The sequence below is a fragment of the Pristiophorus japonicus genome, chromosome 23 (assembly GCF_044704955.1).
Source record: "Pristiophorus japonicus isolate sPriJap1 chromosome 23, sPriJap1.hap1, whole genome shotgun sequence".
Classification (NCBI taxonomy): Eukaryota; Metazoa; Chordata; class Chondrichthyes; family Pristiophoridae; genus Pristiophorus; species Pristiophorus japonicus.
Genome location: NC_091999.1, coordinates 36,326,261 through 36,343,707, shown reverse-complemented (window position 1 = coordinate 36,343,707; position 17,447 = coordinate 36,326,261). Strand labels below are relative to the sequence as shown.

The 17,447-nt window shown below is 44.0% G+C and overlaps 9 non-coding genes across 9 annotated transcripts; all 9 read left to right on the top strand.

Annotated features, from left to right (window-relative positions):
- Window positions 1-1,273: 1,273 nt before the first annotated feature.
- Window positions 1,274-1,345, top strand: trnad-guc (transfer RNA aspartic acid (anticodon GUC)). The gene has a single exon. It is a non-coding gene; the product is annotated as a tRNA-Asp (tRNA).
- A 219-nt stretch (window positions 1,346-1,564) lies between these two features.
- On the top strand, window positions 1,565-1,645 carry trnas-aga (transfer RNA serine (anticodon AGA)). The gene has a single exon. It is a non-coding gene; the product is annotated as a tRNA-Ser (tRNA).
- A 1,582-nt stretch (window positions 1,646-3,227) lies between these two features.
- On the top strand, window positions 3,228-3,299 carry trnad-guc (transfer RNA aspartic acid (anticodon GUC)). Its single transcript has one exon. It is a non-coding gene; the product is annotated as a tRNA-Asp (tRNA).
- Window positions 3,300-7,403: 4,104 nt separating this feature from the next.
- Window positions 7,404-7,484, top strand: trnas-aga (transfer RNA serine (anticodon AGA)). Its single transcript has one exon. It is a non-coding gene; the product is annotated as a tRNA-Ser (tRNA).
- Window positions 7,485-11,308: 3,824 nt separating this feature from the next.
- On the top strand, window positions 11,309-11,389 carry trnas-aga (transfer RNA serine (anticodon AGA)). The gene has a single exon. It is a non-coding gene; the product is annotated as a tRNA-Ser (tRNA).
- Window positions 11,390-13,258: 1,869 nt separating this feature from the next.
- Window positions 13,259-13,339, top strand: trnas-aga (transfer RNA serine (anticodon AGA)). The gene has a single exon. It is a non-coding gene; the product is annotated as a tRNA-Ser (tRNA).
- Window positions 13,340-14,912: 1,573 nt separating this feature from the next.
- trnad-guc (transfer RNA aspartic acid (anticodon GUC)) lies at window positions 14,913-14,984 on the top strand. Its single transcript has one exon. It is a non-coding gene; the product is annotated as a tRNA-Asp (tRNA).
- A 220-nt stretch (window positions 14,985-15,204) lies between these two features.
- On the top strand, window positions 15,205-15,285 carry trnas-aga (transfer RNA serine (anticodon AGA)). Its single transcript has one exon. It is a non-coding gene; the product is annotated as a tRNA-Ser (tRNA).
- Window positions 15,286-16,862: 1,577 nt separating this feature from the next.
- Window positions 16,863-16,934, top strand: trnad-guc (transfer RNA aspartic acid (anticodon GUC)). Its single transcript has one exon. It is a non-coding gene; the product is annotated as a tRNA-Asp (tRNA).
- Window positions 16,935-17,447: the final 513 nt, after the last annotated feature.

The following is a 17,447-nucleotide window of genomic DNA, read 5'->3' as shown; positions in this document are numbered from 1 at the left end:
ATGTGCAACTGTCACTGGAAATCATCACCATGAATTTGGTATGTCCTGGAACTTATAAAAACGACTTGGGGAAAATAATACGGTTGTGAACTTTTGTATCGGCTTTGGTTCAGTGGTCGCATTCTCGACTGAATCGGGAGTTTGGGTGTTCAAGTCGCACTCCTGAGACTTGAGCATATCATCTTGGCTAACACTCAAGTGCAGCACTTGGGGAATTATGTAATGTTGAAGCTGTTGACTTTCGGATGAAATGTTAAATTGAAGCTCCGTCTGCACGCTCGGGTGGATATGAAAGTTTCCAGTGCATTACTCGAAAAAGAATAGGAGAGTTGCCCCCGTGTCAATATTACGAAAATGTTCGTGAATGCTCACTGAAAGCCGATGTGCATGTGTTTGTATGTGGGGTTGGGGTTGAAGCCCAGATTCTCACAGAGACAGAATCCAGGTTCTCACAGGACCAGAATAGCCGAGTGGTTGAGGCGTTGGCCTTAAAACTCAATGGGATTGTCACGCGTGGGTTCGACCCCCACTCCTGGTGTCTCTTTAATTTAACACGGATTTCCTCCCATTCTGATCAGTGAGACCGGATTTTCATCGGTTGCATCAGCAATTTTCTGTAACAATGTGACACTCTGAACCGATAATGAAATGAAATTGTGAAATGTATCTGTGTCGCTCGGTTTCTGCCTCTCTCTCTCTCTTCAGAGAGTTTTGTATGTTTGAGTTTTTGTCTCTCTCAGTCTGACTCACTCTGTCTGTCCCTGTTTCTCTGTTTGTCTTTGTCTCTCAATCTGTCTCTTTCTCACGGTGCCACGTCTGGTCCAATGGGATTCTCTCTGACTCTTTGTATGACTGGCTCTCTCTTTCCCATCATTTCGGTCTGTCCATGTCTTTGCTTGTCTCTGTTAGTCCCTGCCTGTAAGCTGAGAAGTATTTCCATTATTTTCTGTTTTAGTCTCTATCGCTCTCTCTCTATCTGTCTCTCTCCTTGTCACTGTCTTTATCATTGTCTTTCTCTCACTCTTTCCCTCTCTCTCTTAATAGATCACACACACACATCTCTGTATATGTATATATTTGAGTTTTTCTCACTCAGTCTGCCTCTCCTTCTCAGTCTCACACTTTCTGTCTCTCGTTGTCTCTATCTCGCTGTCTGTCTCTCCCTGTTTGTCGGTTTGTCTCTGTCTCTCAATGTGTCTGTCGACTTCTCCTGGTGTCCAGTTCTGTTCACAGTGACTCGATTCCTGCTCTGACAGAACTGGTACCCGTCAGTTCCTCGTTAGTATAGTGGTGAGTATCCCCACCTGTCACGCGGGAGACCGGGGTTCAATTCCCCGACGGGGAGGCATTTGTTTCAAGATGTCGAATTTTACTTCTGTTTCTTGGAAGAGATGCATATTAAAAAGTTCCAGAGCAATATGGAACTGTCAAAAAAACAGGTGGATGAGATTGTCTCGTCCAGATTTTTAGCAAATGTAGAATTTTCAGGAGTCTTTGGCCGTCTGCTGCACAGAGATGGATGACTGAGTTTTTTCTGAGTAAAGTTTAAAAAGGCAGCGACACAGTAGTCGTGGCTGAGTGGTTAAGGCGATGGACTAGAAATCCATTGGGTTATCCCGCGCAGGTTCGAATCCTGCCGACTACGATTCTCAGCATTTTTCATTCCATTTCACAATTTAACCGGTTCTCTGCCAAACTGATCCTGAGGTAGATGGAATAACGTCCCACACCTTACAACTTTTACATTTTTTTCTCATTTTTATTAATCTGCAATATTCACGATACATCCGTTTCAAAAATCGCAAACATCAGTCAAAGTTGCGACAGTGATTCAGCCTATCTATCCCTCGAGATGTCTGAGGCATCTGTGCATGCCTGTTGGTGCGTGCAAATTTTTGGTTATATGTGTGTGGGTCTCTGTGTCTGTCTATCTATTTATATGTCTCTGTGTATGTGCAACTGTCACTGGAAATCATCACCATGAATTTGGTATGTCCTGGAACTTATAAAAACGACTTGGGGAAAATAATACGGTTGTGAACTTTTGTATCGGCTTTGGTTCAGTGGCCGCATTCTCGACTGAATCGGGAGTTTGTCTGTTCAAGTCGCACTCCTGAGACTTGAGCATATCATCTTGGCGAACACTCAAGTGCAGCACTTGGGGAATTTTGCAATGTTGAAGCTGTTGACTTTCGGATGAAATGTTGAATTGAAGCTCCGTCTGCACCCTCGGGTGGATATGAAAGTTTCCAGTGCATTACTCGAAAAAGAATAGGAGAGTTGCCCCCGTGTCAATATTACTAAAAATGTTCGTAAATGCTCACTGAAAGCCGATGTGCATGTGTTTGTATGTGGGGTTGGGGTTGAAGCCCAGATTCTCACAGAGACAGAATCCAGGTCCTCACAGGACCAGAATAGCCGAGTGGTTGAGGCGTTGGCCTTAAAACTCAATGGGTTTGTCCCGCGTGGATTCGTCCCCCACTCCTGGTGTCTCTTTAATTTAACACGGATTTCCTCCCATTCTGATCAGTGAGACCGGATTTTCATCGGTTGAATCAGCAATTTTCTGTAACAACGTGACACTCTGAACCGATAATGAAATGAAATTGCGAAATGTATCTGTGTCGCTCGGTTTCTGCCTCTCTCTCTCTCTTCAGAGAGTTTTGTATGTTTGAGTCTTTGTCTCTCTCAGTCTGACTCACTCTGTCTGTCCCTGTTTCTCTGTTTGTCTTTGTATCTCAATCTGTCTCTTTCTCACGGTGCCACGTCTGTTCCAATGGGATTCTCTCTGACTGTTTGTCTGACTGGCTCTCTCTTTCCCATCATTTCGGTCTGTCCATGTCTTTGCCTGTCTCTGTTATTCCCTGCCTGTAAGCTGAGAAGTATTTCCATCATTTTCTGTTTTAGTCTCTATCGCTCTCTCTCTATCTCTCTCTCTTCGCGTCACTGTCTTTATCATTGTCTTTCTCTCACTCTTTCCCTCTCTCTCTTAATAGATCACACACACACATCTCTGTATATGTATATATTTGAGTCTTTTTCTCACTCAGTCTGCCTCTCCTTCTCAGTCTCACACTTTCTGTCTCTCGTTGTCTCTATCTCGCTGTCTGTCTCTCCCTGTTTGTCGGTTTGTCTCTGTCTCTCAATTTGTCTGTCGACTTCTCCTGGTGTCCAGTTCTGTTCACAGTGACTCGATTCCTGCTCTGACAGAACTGGTACCCGTCAGTTCCTCGTTAGTATAGTGGTGAGTATCCCCGCCTGTCACGCGGGAGACCGGGGTTCAATTCCCCGACGGGGAGGCAGTTGTTTCAAGATGTCGAATTTTACTTCTGTTTCTTGGAAGAGATGCATATTAAAAAGTTCCAGAGCAACATGGAACAGTCAAACAAACAGGTGGATGAGATTGCCTCGTCCAGATTTTTAGCAAATGGAGAATTTTTCAGGAGTCTTTGGCCGTCTGCTGCACAGAGATGAATGACTGAGTTTTTTTCTGAGTAACGTTTAAAATGGCAGCGACACAGTAGTCGTGGCCGAGTGGTTAAGGCGATGGACTAGAATTCCATTGGGCTATCCCGCTCAGGTTCGAATCCTGCCGACTACGTTTCTCAGCATTTTTCATTCCATTTCACAATTTAACCGGTTCTCTGCCAAACTGATCCTGAGATAGATGGAGTAACGTCCCACACCTTTCAACTTTGATATTTTTTTCTCATTTTTATTAATCTGCAATATTCACGATACATCCGTTTCAAAAATCGCAAACATCAGTCAAAGGTGCGACAGTGATTCAGCCTGTCTATCCCTCGAGATGACGAAGGCATCTGTGCATGCCCGTTGGTGCGTGCAAATTTTTGGTTATGTGTGTGTGTGTCTCTGTGTCTGTCTATCTCTTTATATGTCTCTGTGTATCAGCAACTGTCTGTGGAAATCATCACTATTAATTTGGTATGTCCTGGAACTTATAAAAAAGACTTGGGTAAAATAATACCGTTGTGAACTTTTGTATCGGCTTTGGTTCAGTGGCCGCATTCTCGACTGAATCGGGAGTTTGTCTGTTCAAGTCGCACTCCTGAGACTTGAGCATATCATCTTGGCGAACACTCAAGTGCAGCACTTGGGGAATTTTGCAATGCTGAAGCTGTTGACTTTCGGATGAAATGTTAAATTGAAGCTCCGTCTGCACCCTCGGGTGGATATGAAAGTTCCCAGTGCATTACTCGAAAAAGAATAGGAGAGTTGCCCCCGTGTCAATATTACTAAAAATGTTCGTAAATGCTCACTGAAAGCCGATGTGCATGTGTTATTATGTGGGGCTGGGGTTGAAGCCCAGATTCTCACAGAGACAGAATCCAGGTTCGCACAGGACCAGAATAGCCGAGTGGTAGCGGCGTTGCATTTAAAACTCAATGGGTTTGTCCCGCGTGGGTTCGTCCCCCACTCCTGGTATCTCTTTAATTTAACACGGATTTCCTCCCATTCTGATCAATGAGACCGGATTTTCATCGGTTGAATCAGCAATTTTCTGTAACAATGTGACACTCTGAACCGATAATGAAATGAAATTGTGAAATGTGTCTGTGTCGCTCGGTTTCTGCCTCTCTCTCTCTCTCTTCAGAGAGTTTTGTATGTTTGAGTCTGTCTCACTAAGTCTGGCTCACTCTGTCTGTCCCTGTTTCTCTGTTTGTCTTTGTCTCTCAATCTGTCTCTTTCTCACGGTGCCACGCCTGGTCCAATGGGATTCTCTCAGACTCTTTGTCTGACTGGCTCTCTCTTTCCCATCATTTCGGTCTGTCCATGTCTTTGCCTGTCTCTGTTAGTCCCTGCCTGTAAGCTGAGAAGTATTTCCATCATTTTCTGTTTTAGTCTCTATCGCTCTCTCTCTATCTGTCTCTCTCCTTGTCACTGTCTTTATCATTGTCTTTCTCTCACTCTTTCCCTCTCTCTCTTAATAGATCACACACATACATCTCTGTATATGTATATATTTGAGTCTTTTTCTCACTCAGTCTGCCTCTCCTTCTCAGTCTCACACTTTCTGTCTCTCGTTGGCTCTATCTCGCTGTCTGTCTCTCCAAGTTTGTCGGTTTTTTCTCTGTCTCTCAATGTGTCTGTCGACTTCTCCTGGTGTCCAGTTCTGTTCACAGTGACTCGATTCCGGCTCTGACAGAACTGGTACCCGTCAGTTCCTCGTTAGTGTAGTGGTGAGTTTCCCCGCCTGTCAGGCTAGCGACCGAGGTTCAATTCCCTGAAGCGGAGGCAGTTGTTTCAAGATGTCGAATTTTACTTCTGTTTCTTGGAAGAGATGCATATTAAAAAGTTCCAGAGCAATATGGAACTGTAAAAATACAGGTAGATGAGATTGCCTCGTCCAGAATTTTAGCAAACGGAGAATTTTTCAGAAGTCTTTGGCCGTCTGCTGCACAGAGATGCATGACTGAGTTTTTTCTGAGTAATGTTTAAAAAGGCAGCGACGCAGTAGTCGTGGCTGAGTGGTTAAGGCGATGGACTAGAAATCCATTGGGTTATCCCGCCGAGGTTCGAATCCTGCCGACTACGATTCTCAGCATTTTTCATTCCATTTCACAATTTAACCGGTTCACTGCCAAACTGATCCTGAGATAGATGGAATAACGTCCCACACCTTTCAACTTTGACATTTTTTTCTCATTTTTATTAATCTGCAATATTCACGATACATCCGTTTCAAAAATCGCAAACATCAGTCAAAGTTGCGACAGTGATTCAGCCTGTCTATCCCTCGAGATGTCTAAGGCATCTGTGCATGCCCGTTGGTGCATGCAAATTTTTGGTTATGTGTATGTGGGTATCTGTGTCTGTCTATCTATTTATATGTCATTGTAAATCATCACCATGAATTTGGTATGTCCTGGAACTTATAAAAAAGACTTGGGGAAAATAATACGGTTGTGAACTTTTGTATCGGCTTTGGTTCAGTGGGCGCATTCTCGACTGAATCGGGAGTTTGTGTGTTCAAGTCGCCTGAGACTTGAGAATATCATCTTGGCGAACACTCAAGTGCAGCACTTGGGGAATTTTACATTGTTGAAGCTGTTGACTTTCGGATGAAATGTTGAATTGAAGCACCATCTGCACCCACAGGTGGATATGAAAGTTCCCAGTGCATTACTCGAAAAAGAATAGGAGAGTTGCCCACGTGTCAATATTGCTAAAAATGTTCGTAAATGCTCACTGAAAGCCGATGTGCATGTGTTTGTATGTGGGGTTGGGGTTGAAGCCCAGATTCTCACAGAGACAGAATCCCGGTTCTCACAGGACCAGAATAGCCGAGTGGTTGAGGCGTTGGCCTTAAATTCAATGGGCTTGTCCCGCGTGGGTTCGTCCCCCACTCCTGGTATCTTTTTAATTTAACACGGATTTCCTCCCATTCTGATCAGTGAGACCGGATTTTCATCGGTTGAATCAGCAATTTTCTGTAACAATGTGACACTCTGAACCGATAATGAAATGAAATTGTGAAATGTATCTGTGTCGCTCGGTTTCTGCCTCTCTCTCTCTTCAGACAGTTTTGTATGTTTGAGTCTTTGTCTCTCTCAGTCTGACTCACTCTGTCTGTCCCTGTTTCTCTGTTTGTCTCTGTCTCTCAATCTGTCTCTTTCTCACGGTGCCACGTCTGTTCCAATAGGATTCTCTCAGACTCTGTGTCTGACTGGCTCTCTCTTTCCCATCATTTCGGTCTGTCCATGTCTTTGCCTGTCTCTGTTATTCCCTGCCTGTAAGCTGAGAAGTATTTCCATCATTTTCTGTTTTAGTCTCTATCGCTCTCTCTCTATCTCTCTCTCTCCGCGTCACTGTCTTTATCATTGTCTTTCTCTCACTCTTTCCCTCTCTCTCTTAATAGATCACACACGCACATCTCTGTATATGTACATATTTGAGTCTTTTTCTCACTCAGTCTGCCTCTCCTTCTCAGTCCCACACTTTCTGTCTCTCGTTGTCTCTATCTCGCTGTCTGTCTCTCCCTGTTTGTCGGTTTGTCTCTGTCTCTCAATGTGTCTGTCGACTTCTCATGCTGTCCAGTTCTGTTCACAGTGAGTCGATTCCTGCTCTGACAGAACTGGTACCCGTCAGTTCCTCGTTAGTATAGTGGTGAGTATCCCCACCTGTCACGTCGGGGACGCGGGTTCAATTCCCCCACTGGGAGTTAGTTGTTTCAAAATGTAGAATTTTACTTCTGTTTCTTGGAAGAGATGCATATCAAAAAGTTCTCGAGCAATATCGAACTGTAAAAATACAGGTAGATGAGATTGCCTCGTCCAGATTTTTAGCAAATGGAGAATTTTTCAGGAGTCTTTGGCCGTCTGCTGCACAGAGATGGATGACTGAGTTTTTTTCTGAGTAACGTTTAAAATGGCAGCGACACAGTAGTCGTGGCCGAGTGGTTAAGGCGATGGACTAGAATTCCATTGGGTTATCCCGCTCAGGTTCGAATCCTGCCGACTACGTTTCTCAGCATTTTTCATTCCATTTCACAATTTAACCGGTTCTCTGCCAAACTGATCCTGAGATAGATGGAGTAACGTCCCACACCTTTCAACTTTGATATTTTTTTCTCATTTTTATTAATCTGCAATATTCACGATACATCCGTTTCAAAAATCGCAAACATCAGTCAAAGGTGCGACAGTGATTCAGCCTGTCTATCCCTCGAGATGACGAAGGCATCTGTGCATGCCCGTTGGTGCGTGCAAATTTTTGGTTATGTGTGTGTGTGTCTCTGTGTCTGTCTATCTCTTTATATGTCTCTGTGTATCTGCAACTGTCTGTGGAAATCATCACTATTAATTTGGTATGTCCTGGAACTTATAAAAAAGACTTGGGTAAAATAATACCGTTGTGAACTTTTGTATCGGCTTTGGTTCAGTGGCCGCATTCTCGACTGAATCGGGAGTTTGTCTGTTCAAGTCGCACTCCTGAGACTTGAGCATATCATCTTGGCGAACACTCAAGTGCAGCACTTGGGGAATTTTGCAATGCTGAAGCTGTTGACTTTCGGATGAAATGTTAAATTGAAGCTCCGTCTGCACCCTCGGGTGGATATGAAAGTTCCCAGTGCATTACTCGAAAAAGAATAGGAGAGTTGCCCCCGTGTCAATATTACTAAAAATGTTCGTAAATGCTCACTGAAAGCCGATGTGCATGTGTTTGTATGTGGGGTTGGGGTTTAAGCACAGATTCTCACAGAGACATAATCCAGGTTCGCACAGGACCAGAATAGCCGAGTGGTAGCGGCGTTGCCCTTAAAACTCAATGGGTTTGTCCCGCGTGGGTTCGTCCCCCACTCCTGGTATCTCTTTAACTTAACACGGATTTCCTCCCATTCTGATCAATGAGACCGGATATTCATCGGTTGAATCAGCAATTTTCTGTAACAATGTGACACTCTGAACCGATAATGAAATGAAATTGTGAAATGTGTCTGTGTCGCTCGGTTTCTGCCTCTCTCTCTCTCTTAAGAGAGTTTTGTATGTTTGAGTCTGTCTCACGAAGTCTGGCTCACTCTGTCTGTCCCTGCTTCTCTGTTTGTCTTTGTCTCTCAATCTGTCTCTTTCTCACGGTGCCACGCCTGGTCCAATGGGATTCTCTCAGACTCTTTGTCTGACTGGCTCTCTCTTTCCCATCATTTCGGTCTGTCCATGTCTTTGCCTGTCTCTGTTAGTCCCTGCCTGTAAGCTGAGAAGTATTTCCATCATTTTCTGTTTTAGTCTCTATCGCTCTCTCTCTATCTGTCTCTCTCCTTGTCACTGTCTTTATCATTGTCTTTCTCTCACTCTTTCCCTCTCTCTCTTAATAGATCACACACATACATCTCTGTATATGTATATATTTGAGTCTTTTTCTCACTCAGTCTTGCCTCTCCTTCTCAGTCTCACACTTTCTGTCTCTCGTTGGCTCTATCTCGCTGTCTGTCTCTCCAAGTTTGTCGGTTTTTTCTCTGTCTTTCAATGTGTCTGTCGACTTCTCCTGGTGTCCAGTTCTGTTCACAGTGACTCGATTCCGGCTCTGACAGAACTGGTACCCGTCAGTTCCTCGTTAGTGTAGTGGTGAGTTTCCCCGCCTGTCAGGCTAGCGACCGAGGTTCAATTCCCTTATGCGGAGGCAGTTGTTTCAAGATGTCGAATTTTACTTCTGTTTCTTGGAAGAGATGCAGATTAAAAAGTTCCAGAGCAATATCGAACTGTAAAAATACGGGTGGAGGAGATTGCCTCGTCCAGATTTTTAGCAAACGGAGAATTTTTCAGGAGTCTTTGGCCGTCTGCTGCACAGAGATGGATGACTGAGTTTTTTCTGAGTAACGTTTGAAAAGGCAGCGACACAGTTGTCGTGACCGAGTGGTTAAGGCGATTTACTAGAAATCCATTGGGTTATCCCGCGCAGGTTCGAATCCTGCCGACTACGATTCTCAGCATTTTTCATTCCATTTCACAATTTAACCGGTTCTCTGCCAAACTGATCCTGAGATAGATGGAATAACGTCCCACACATTTCAACACTGACATTTGTTTCTCATTTTAATTAATCTGCAATATTCACCATACATCCGTTTAAAGAATCGCAACAATCAGTCAAAGTTGCGACAGTGATTCAGCCTGTCTATCCCTCGAGATGTCGAAGGCATCTGTGCATGCCCGTTGGTGCGTGCAAATGTTTGGTTATGTGTGTGTGTGTCTCTGTGTCTGTCTATCTCTTTATATGTCTTTGTGTATGTGCAACTGTCTGTGGAAATCATCACTATTAATTTGGTATGTCCTGGAACTTATAAAAAAGACTTGGGGAAAATAATACGGTTGTGAACTTTTGTATCGGCTTTGGTTCAGTGGCCGCATTCTCGACTGAATCGGGAGTTTGTGTGTTCAAGTCGCCTGAGACTTGAGAATATCATCTTGGCGAACAGTCAAGTGCAGCACTTGGGGAATTTTACATTGTTGAAGCTGTTGACTTTCGGATGAAATGTTGAATTGAAGCTCCGTCTGCACCCACAGGTGGATATGAAAGTTCCCAGTGCATTACTCGAAAAAGAATAGGAGAGTTGCCCCCGTGTCAATATTACTAAAAATGTTCGTAAATGCTCACTGAAAGCCGATGTGCATGTGTTTGTATGTGGGGTTGGGGTTGAAGCACAGATTCTCACAGAGACAGAATCCAGGTTCTCACAGGACCAGAATAGCCGAGTGGTTGAGGCGTTGGCCTTAAAACTAAATGGGTTTGTCCCGCGTGGGTTCGTCCCCCACTCCTGTTGTCTCTTTAATTTAACACGGATTTCCTCCCATTCTGATCAGTGAGACCGGATTTTCATAGGTTGAATCAGCAATTTTCTGTAACAATGTGACACTCTGAACCGATAATGAAATGAAATTGTGAAATGTATCTGTGTCGCTCGGTTTCTGCCTCTCTCTCTCTCTTCAGAGAGTTTTGTATGTTTGAGTCTTTGTCTCTCTCAGTCTGACTCACTCTGTCTGTCCCTGTTTCTCTGTTTGTCTTTGTCTCTCAATCTGTCTCTTTCTCACGGTGCCACGTCTGGTCCAATGGGATTGTCTCTGACTCTTTGTGTGACTGGCTCTCTCTTTCCCATCATTTCGGTCTGTCCATGTCTTTGCTTGTCTCTGTTAGTCCCTGCCTGTAAGCTGAGAAGTATTTCCATCATTTTCTGTTTTAGTCTCTATCGCTCTCTCTCTATCTGTCTCTCTCCTTGTCACTGCCTTTATCATTGTCTTTCTCTCACTCTTTCCCTCTCTCTCTTAATAGATCACACACATACATCTCTGTATATGTATATATTTGAGTCTTTTTCTCACTCAGTCTGCCTCTCCTTCTCAGTCTCACACTTTCTGTCTCTCGTTGGCTCTATCTCGCTGTCTGTCTCTCCAAGTTTGTCGGTTTTTTCTCTGTCTCTCAATGTGTCTGTCGACTTCTCCTGGTGTCCAGTTCTGTTCACAGTGACTCGATTCCGGCTCTGACAGAACTGGTACCCGTCAGTTCCTCGTTAGTGTAGTGGTGAGTTTCCCCACCTGTCAGGCCAGCGACCCAGGTTCAATTCCCTGACGCGGAGGCAGTTGTTTCAAGATGTCGAATTTTACTTCTGTTTCTTGGAAGAGATGCATATTAAAAAGTTCCAGAGCAATATGGAACTGTAAAAATACAGGTAGATGAGATTGCCTCGTCCAGAATTTTAGCAAACGGAGAATTTTTCAGAAGTCTTTGGCCGTCTGCTGCACAGAGATGGATGACTAAGTTTTTTCTGAGTAATGTTTAAAAAGGCAGCGACGCAGTAGTCGTGGCCGAGTGGTTAAGGCGATGGACTAGAAATCCATTGGGTTATCCCACGCAGGTTCGAATCCTGCCGACTACGATTCTCAGCATTTTTCATTCCATTTCACAATTTAACCGGTTCACTGCCAAACTGATCCTGAGATAGATGGAATAACGTCCCACACCTTTCAACTTTGACATTTTTTTCTCATTTTTATTAATCTGCAATATTCACGATACATCCGTTTCAAAAATCGCAAACATCAGTCAAAGTTGCGACAGTGATTCAGCCTGTCTATCCCTCGAGATGTCTAAGGCATCTGTGCATGCCCGTTGGTGCGTGCAAATTTTTGGTTATGTGTATGTGGGTATCTGTGTCTGTCTATCTATTTATATGTCTCTGTGTATGTGCAACTGTCACTGGAAATCATCACCATGAATTTGGTATGTCCTGGAACTTATAAAAACGACTTGGGAAAAAAAATACCGTTGTGAACTTTTGTATCGGCTTTGGTTCAGTGGCCGCATTCTCGACTGAATCGGGAGTTTGTCTGTTCAAGTCGCACTCCTGAGACTTGAGCATATCATCTTGGCGAACACTCAAGTGCAGCACTTGGGGAATTTTGCAATGTTGAAGCTGTTGACTTTCGGATGAAATGTTAAATTGAAGCTCCGTCTGCACCCTCGGTGGATATGAATGTTCCCAGTGCATTATTCGAAAAAGAATAGGAGAGTTGCCCCCGTGTCAATATTACTAAAAATGTTCGTAAATGCTCACTGAAAGCCGATGTGCATGTGTTTGTATGTTGGGTTGAGGTTGAAACCCAGATTCTCACAGAGACAGAATCCAGGTTCTCACAGGACCAGAATAGCCGAGTGGTTGAGGCGTTGGCCTTAAAACTCAATGGGTTTGTCCCGCGTGGGTTCGTCCCCCACTCCTGGTGTCTCTTTAATTTAACACGGATTTCCTCCCATTCTGATCAGTGAGACCGGATTTTCATCGGTTGAATCAGCAATTTTCTGTAACAATGTGACACTCTGAACCGATAATTAAATGAAATTGTGAAATGCATCTGTGTCGCTCGGTTTCTGCATCTCTCTCTCTCTTCAGAGAGTTTTGTATGTTTGAGTCTTTGTCTCTCTCAGTCTGACTCACTCTGTCTGTCCCTGTTTCTCTGTTTGTCTTTCTCTCTCAATCTGTCTCTTTCTCACGGTGCCACGTCTGGTCCAATGGGATTCTCTCAGACTCTTTGTCTGACTGGCTCTCTCTTTCCCATCATTTCGGTCTGTCCATGTCTTTGCCTGTCTCTGTTAGTCCCTGCCTGTAAGCTGAGAAGTATTTCCATCATTTTCTGTTTTAGTCTCTATCGCTCTCTCTCTATCTGTCTCTCTCCTTGTCACTGTCTTTATCATTGTCTTTCTCTCACTCTTTCCCTCTCTCCCTTAATAGATCACACACACATCTCTGTATATGTATATATTTGAGTCTTTTTCTCGCTCAGTCTGCCTCTCCTTCTCAGTCTCACACTTTCTGTCTCTCGTTGTCACTATCTCGCTGTCTGTCTCTCCCTGTTTGTCGGTTTGTCTCTGTCTCTCAATGTGTCTGTCGACTTCTCCTGGTGTCCAGTTCTGTTCACAGTGACTCGATTCCTGCTCTGACAGAACTGGTACCCGTCAGTTCTTCTTTAGTATAGTGGTGAGTATCCCCGCCTGTCACGCGGGAGACCGGGGTTCAATTCCCCGACGGGGAGGCAGTTGTTTCAAGATGTCGAATTTTACTTCTGTTTCTTGGAAGAGATGCAGATTAAAAAGTTCCAGAGCAATATCGAACTGTAAAAATACAGGTGGAGGAAATTGCCTCGTCCAGATTTTTCGCAAACGGAGAATTTTTCAGGAGTCTTTGGCCGTCTGCTGCACAGAGATGGATGACTGAGTTTTTTCTGAGTAAAGTTTAAAAAGCAGCGACACAGTAGTCGTGGCCGAGTGGTTAAGGCGATGGACTAGAAATCCATTGGGTTATCCCACGCAGGTTCGAATCCTGCCGACTACGATTCTCAGCATTTTTCATTCCATTTCACAATTTAACCGGTTCTCTGCCAAACTGATCCTGAGATAGATGGAATAACGTCCCACACCTTTCAACTTTGACATTTTTTTCTCATTTTTATTAATCTGCAATATTCACGATACATCCGTTTCAAAAATCGCAAACATCAGTCAAAGTTGCGACAGTGATTCAGCCTATCTATCCCTAGAGATGTCTGAGGCATCTGTGCATGCCTGTTGGTGCGTGCAAATTTTTGGTTATATGTGTGTGGGTCTCTGTGTCTGTCTATCTATTTATATATCTCTGTGTATGTGCAATTGTCACTGGAAATCATCACCATGAATTTGGTATGTCCTGGAACTTATAAAAACGACTTGGGGAAAATAATACGGTTGTGAACTTTTGTATCGGCTTTGGTTCAGTGGCCGCATTCTCGACTGAATCGGGAGTTTGTCTGTTCAAGTCGCACTCCTGAGTGCATATCATCTTGGCGAACAGTCAAGTGCAGCACTTGGGGAATTTTACATTGTTGAAGCTGTTGACTTTCGGATGAAATGTTGAATTGAAGCTCCGTCAGCACCCACAGGTGGATATGAAAGTTCCCAGTGCATTACTCGAAAAAGAATAGGAGAGTTGCCCCCGTGTCAATATTACTAAAAATGTTCGTAAATGCTCACTGAAAGCCGATGTGCATGTGTTTGTATGTGGGGTTGGGGTTTAAGCACAGATTCTCACAGAGACAGAATCCAGGTTCTCACAGGACCAGAGTAGCCGAGTGGTTGATGCGTTGGCCTTAAAACTCAATGGGTTTGTCCCGCGTGGGTTCGTCCCCCACTCCTGGTGTCTCTTTAATTTAACACGGATTTCCTCCCATTCTGATCAGTGAGACCGGATTTTCATCGGTTGAATCAGCAATTTTCTGCAACAATGTGACACTCTGAACCGATAATGAAATAAAATTGTGAAATGTATCTGTGTCGCTCGGTTTCTGCCTCTCTCTCTCTCTTCAGAGAGTTTTGTATGTTTGAGTCTTTGTCTCTCTCAGTCTGACTCACTCTGTCTGTCCCTGTTTCTCTGTTTGTCTTTGTCTCTCAATCTGTCTCTTTCTCACGGTGCCACGTCTGGTCCAATGGGATTCTCTCTGACTCTTTGTGTGACTGGCTCTCTCTTTCCCATCATTTCGGTCTGTCCATGTCTTTGCTTGACTCTGTTAGTCCCTGCCTGTAAGCTGAGAAGTATTTCCATCATTTTCTGTTTTAGTCTCTATCGCTCTCTCTCTGTCTCTCTCCTTGTCACTGTCTTTCTCATTGTCTTTCTCTCACTCTTTCCCTCTCTCTCTTAATAGATCACACACACACATCTCTGTATATGTATATATTTGAGTCTTTTTCTCACTCAGTCTGCCTCTCCTTCTCAGTCTCACACTTTCTGTCTCTCGTTGTCTCTATCTCGCTGTCTGTCTCTCCCTGTTTGTCGGTTTGTCTCTGTCTCTCAATGTGTCTGTCGACTTCTCCTGGTTTCCAGTTCTGTTCACAGTGACTCGATTCCTGCTCTGACAGAACTGGTACCCGTCAGTTCCTCGTTAGTATAGTGGTGAGTATCCCCGCCTGTCATGCGGGAGACTGGGGTTCAATTCCCCGACGGGGAGGCAGTTGTTTCAAGATGTCGAATTTTACTTCTGTTTCTTGGAAGAGATGCATATTAAAAAGTTCCAGAGCAATATGGAACTGTCAAAAAAACAGGTGGATGAGATTGTCTCGTCCAGATTTTTAGCAAATGGAGAATTTTTCAGGAGTCTTTGGCCGTCTGCTGCACAGAGATGGATGACTGAGTTTTTTCTGAGTAAAGTTTAAAAAGGTAGCGACACAGTAGTCGTGGCCGAGTGGTTAAGGCGATGGACTAGAAATCCATTGGGTTATCCTGCGCAGGTTCGAATCCTGCCGACTACGATTCTCAGCATTTTTCATTCCATTTCACAATTTAACCGGTTCTCTGCCAAACTGATCCTGAGATAGATGGAATAACGTACCACACCTTTCAACTTTGACATTTTTTTCTCATTTTTATTAATCTGCAATATTCACGATACATCCGTTTCAAAAATCGCAAACATCAGTCAAAGTTGCGACAGTGATTCAGCCTATCTATCCCTAGAGATGTCTGAGGCATCTGTGCATGCCTGTTGGTGCGTGCAAATTTTTGGTTATGTGTGTGTGGGTCTCTGTGTCTGTCTATCTATTTATATGTCTCTGTGTATGTGCAACTGTCACTGGAAATCATCACCATGAATTTGGTATGTCCTGGAACTTATAAAAACGACTTGGGGAAAATAATACGGTTGTGAACTTTTGTATCGGCTTTGGTTCAGTGGCCGCATTCTCGACTGAATCGGGAGTTTGTCTGTTCAAGTCGCACTCCTGAGTGCATATCATCTTGACGAACAGTCAAGTGCAGCACTTGGGGAATTTTACATTGTTGAAGCTGTTGACTTTCGGATGAAATGTTGAATTGAAGCTCCGTCTGCACCCACAGGTGGATATGAAAGTTCCCAGTGCATTACTCGAAAAAGAATAGGAGAGTTGCCCCCGTGTCAATATTACTAAAAATGTTCGTAAATGCTCACTGAAAGCCGATGTGCATGTGTTTGTATGTGGGGTTGGGGTTGAAGCCCAGATTTTCACAGAGACAGAATCCAGGTCCTCACAGTACCAGAATAGCCGAGTGGTTGAGGCGTTGGCCTTAAAACTCAATGGGTTTGTCCCGCGTGGATTCGTCCCCCACTCCTGGTGGCTCTTTAATTTAACACGGATTTCCTCCCATTCTGATCAGTGAGACCGGATTTTCATCGGTTGAATCAGCAATTTTCTGTAACAATGTGACACTCTGAACCGATAATGAAATGAAATTGTGAAATGTATCTGTGTCGCTCGGTTTCTGCCTCTCTCCCTCTCTTCAGAGAGCTTTGTATGTTTGAGTCTTTGTCTCTCTCAGTCTGACTCACTCTGTCTGTCCCTGTTTCTCTGTTTGTCTTTGTCTCTCAATCTGTCTCTTTCTCACGGTGCCACGTCTGGTCCAGTGGGATTCTCTCTGACTCCTTGTGTGACTGGCTCTCTCTTTCCCATCATTTCGATCTGTCCATGTCTTTGCTTGTCTCTGTTAGTCCCTGCCTGTAAGCTGAGAAGTATTTCCATCATTTTCTGTTTTAGTCTCTATCGCTCTCTCTCTATCTGTCTCTCTCCTTGTCACTGTTTTTATCATTGTCTTTCTCTCACTCTTTCCCTCTCTCTCTTAATAGATCACACACACACATCTCTGTATATGTATATATTTGAGTCTTTTTCTCACTCAGTCTGCCTCTCCTTCTCAGTCTCACACTTTCTGTCTCTCGTTGTCTCTATCTCGCTGTCTGTCTCTCCCTGTTTGTCGGTTTGTCTCTGTCTCTCAATGTGTCTGTCGACTTCTCCTGGTGTCCAGTTCTGTTCACAGTGACTCGATTCCTGCTCTGACAGAACTGGTACCCGTCAGTTCCTCGTTAGTATAGTGGTGAGTATCCCCGCCTGTCACGTGGGAGACCGGGGTTCAATTCCCCGACGGGGAGGCAGTTATTTCAAGATGTCGAATTTTACTTCTGTTTCTTGGAAGAGATGCATATTAAAAAGTTCCAGAGCAATATGGAACTGTCAAAAAAACAGGTGGTTGAGATTGTCTCGTCCAGATTTTTAGCAAATGGAGAATTTTTCAGGAGTCTTTGGCCGTCTGCTGCACAGAGATGGATGACTGAGTTTTTTCTGAGTAATGTTTAAAAAGGCAGCGACACAGTAGTCGTGGCCGAGTGGTTAAGGCGATGGACTAGAAATCCATTGGGTTATCCCGCGCAGGTTCGAATCCTGCCAACTTCGATTCTCAGCATTTTTCATTCCATTTCACAATTTAACCGGTTCTCTGCCAAACTGATCCTGAGATAGATGGAATAACGTCCCACACCTTTCAACTTTGACATTTTTTTCTCATTTTTATTAATCTGCAATATTCACGATACATCCGTTTCAAAAATCGCAAACATCAGTCAAAGTTGCGACAGTGATTCAGCCTATCTATCCCTCGAGATGTC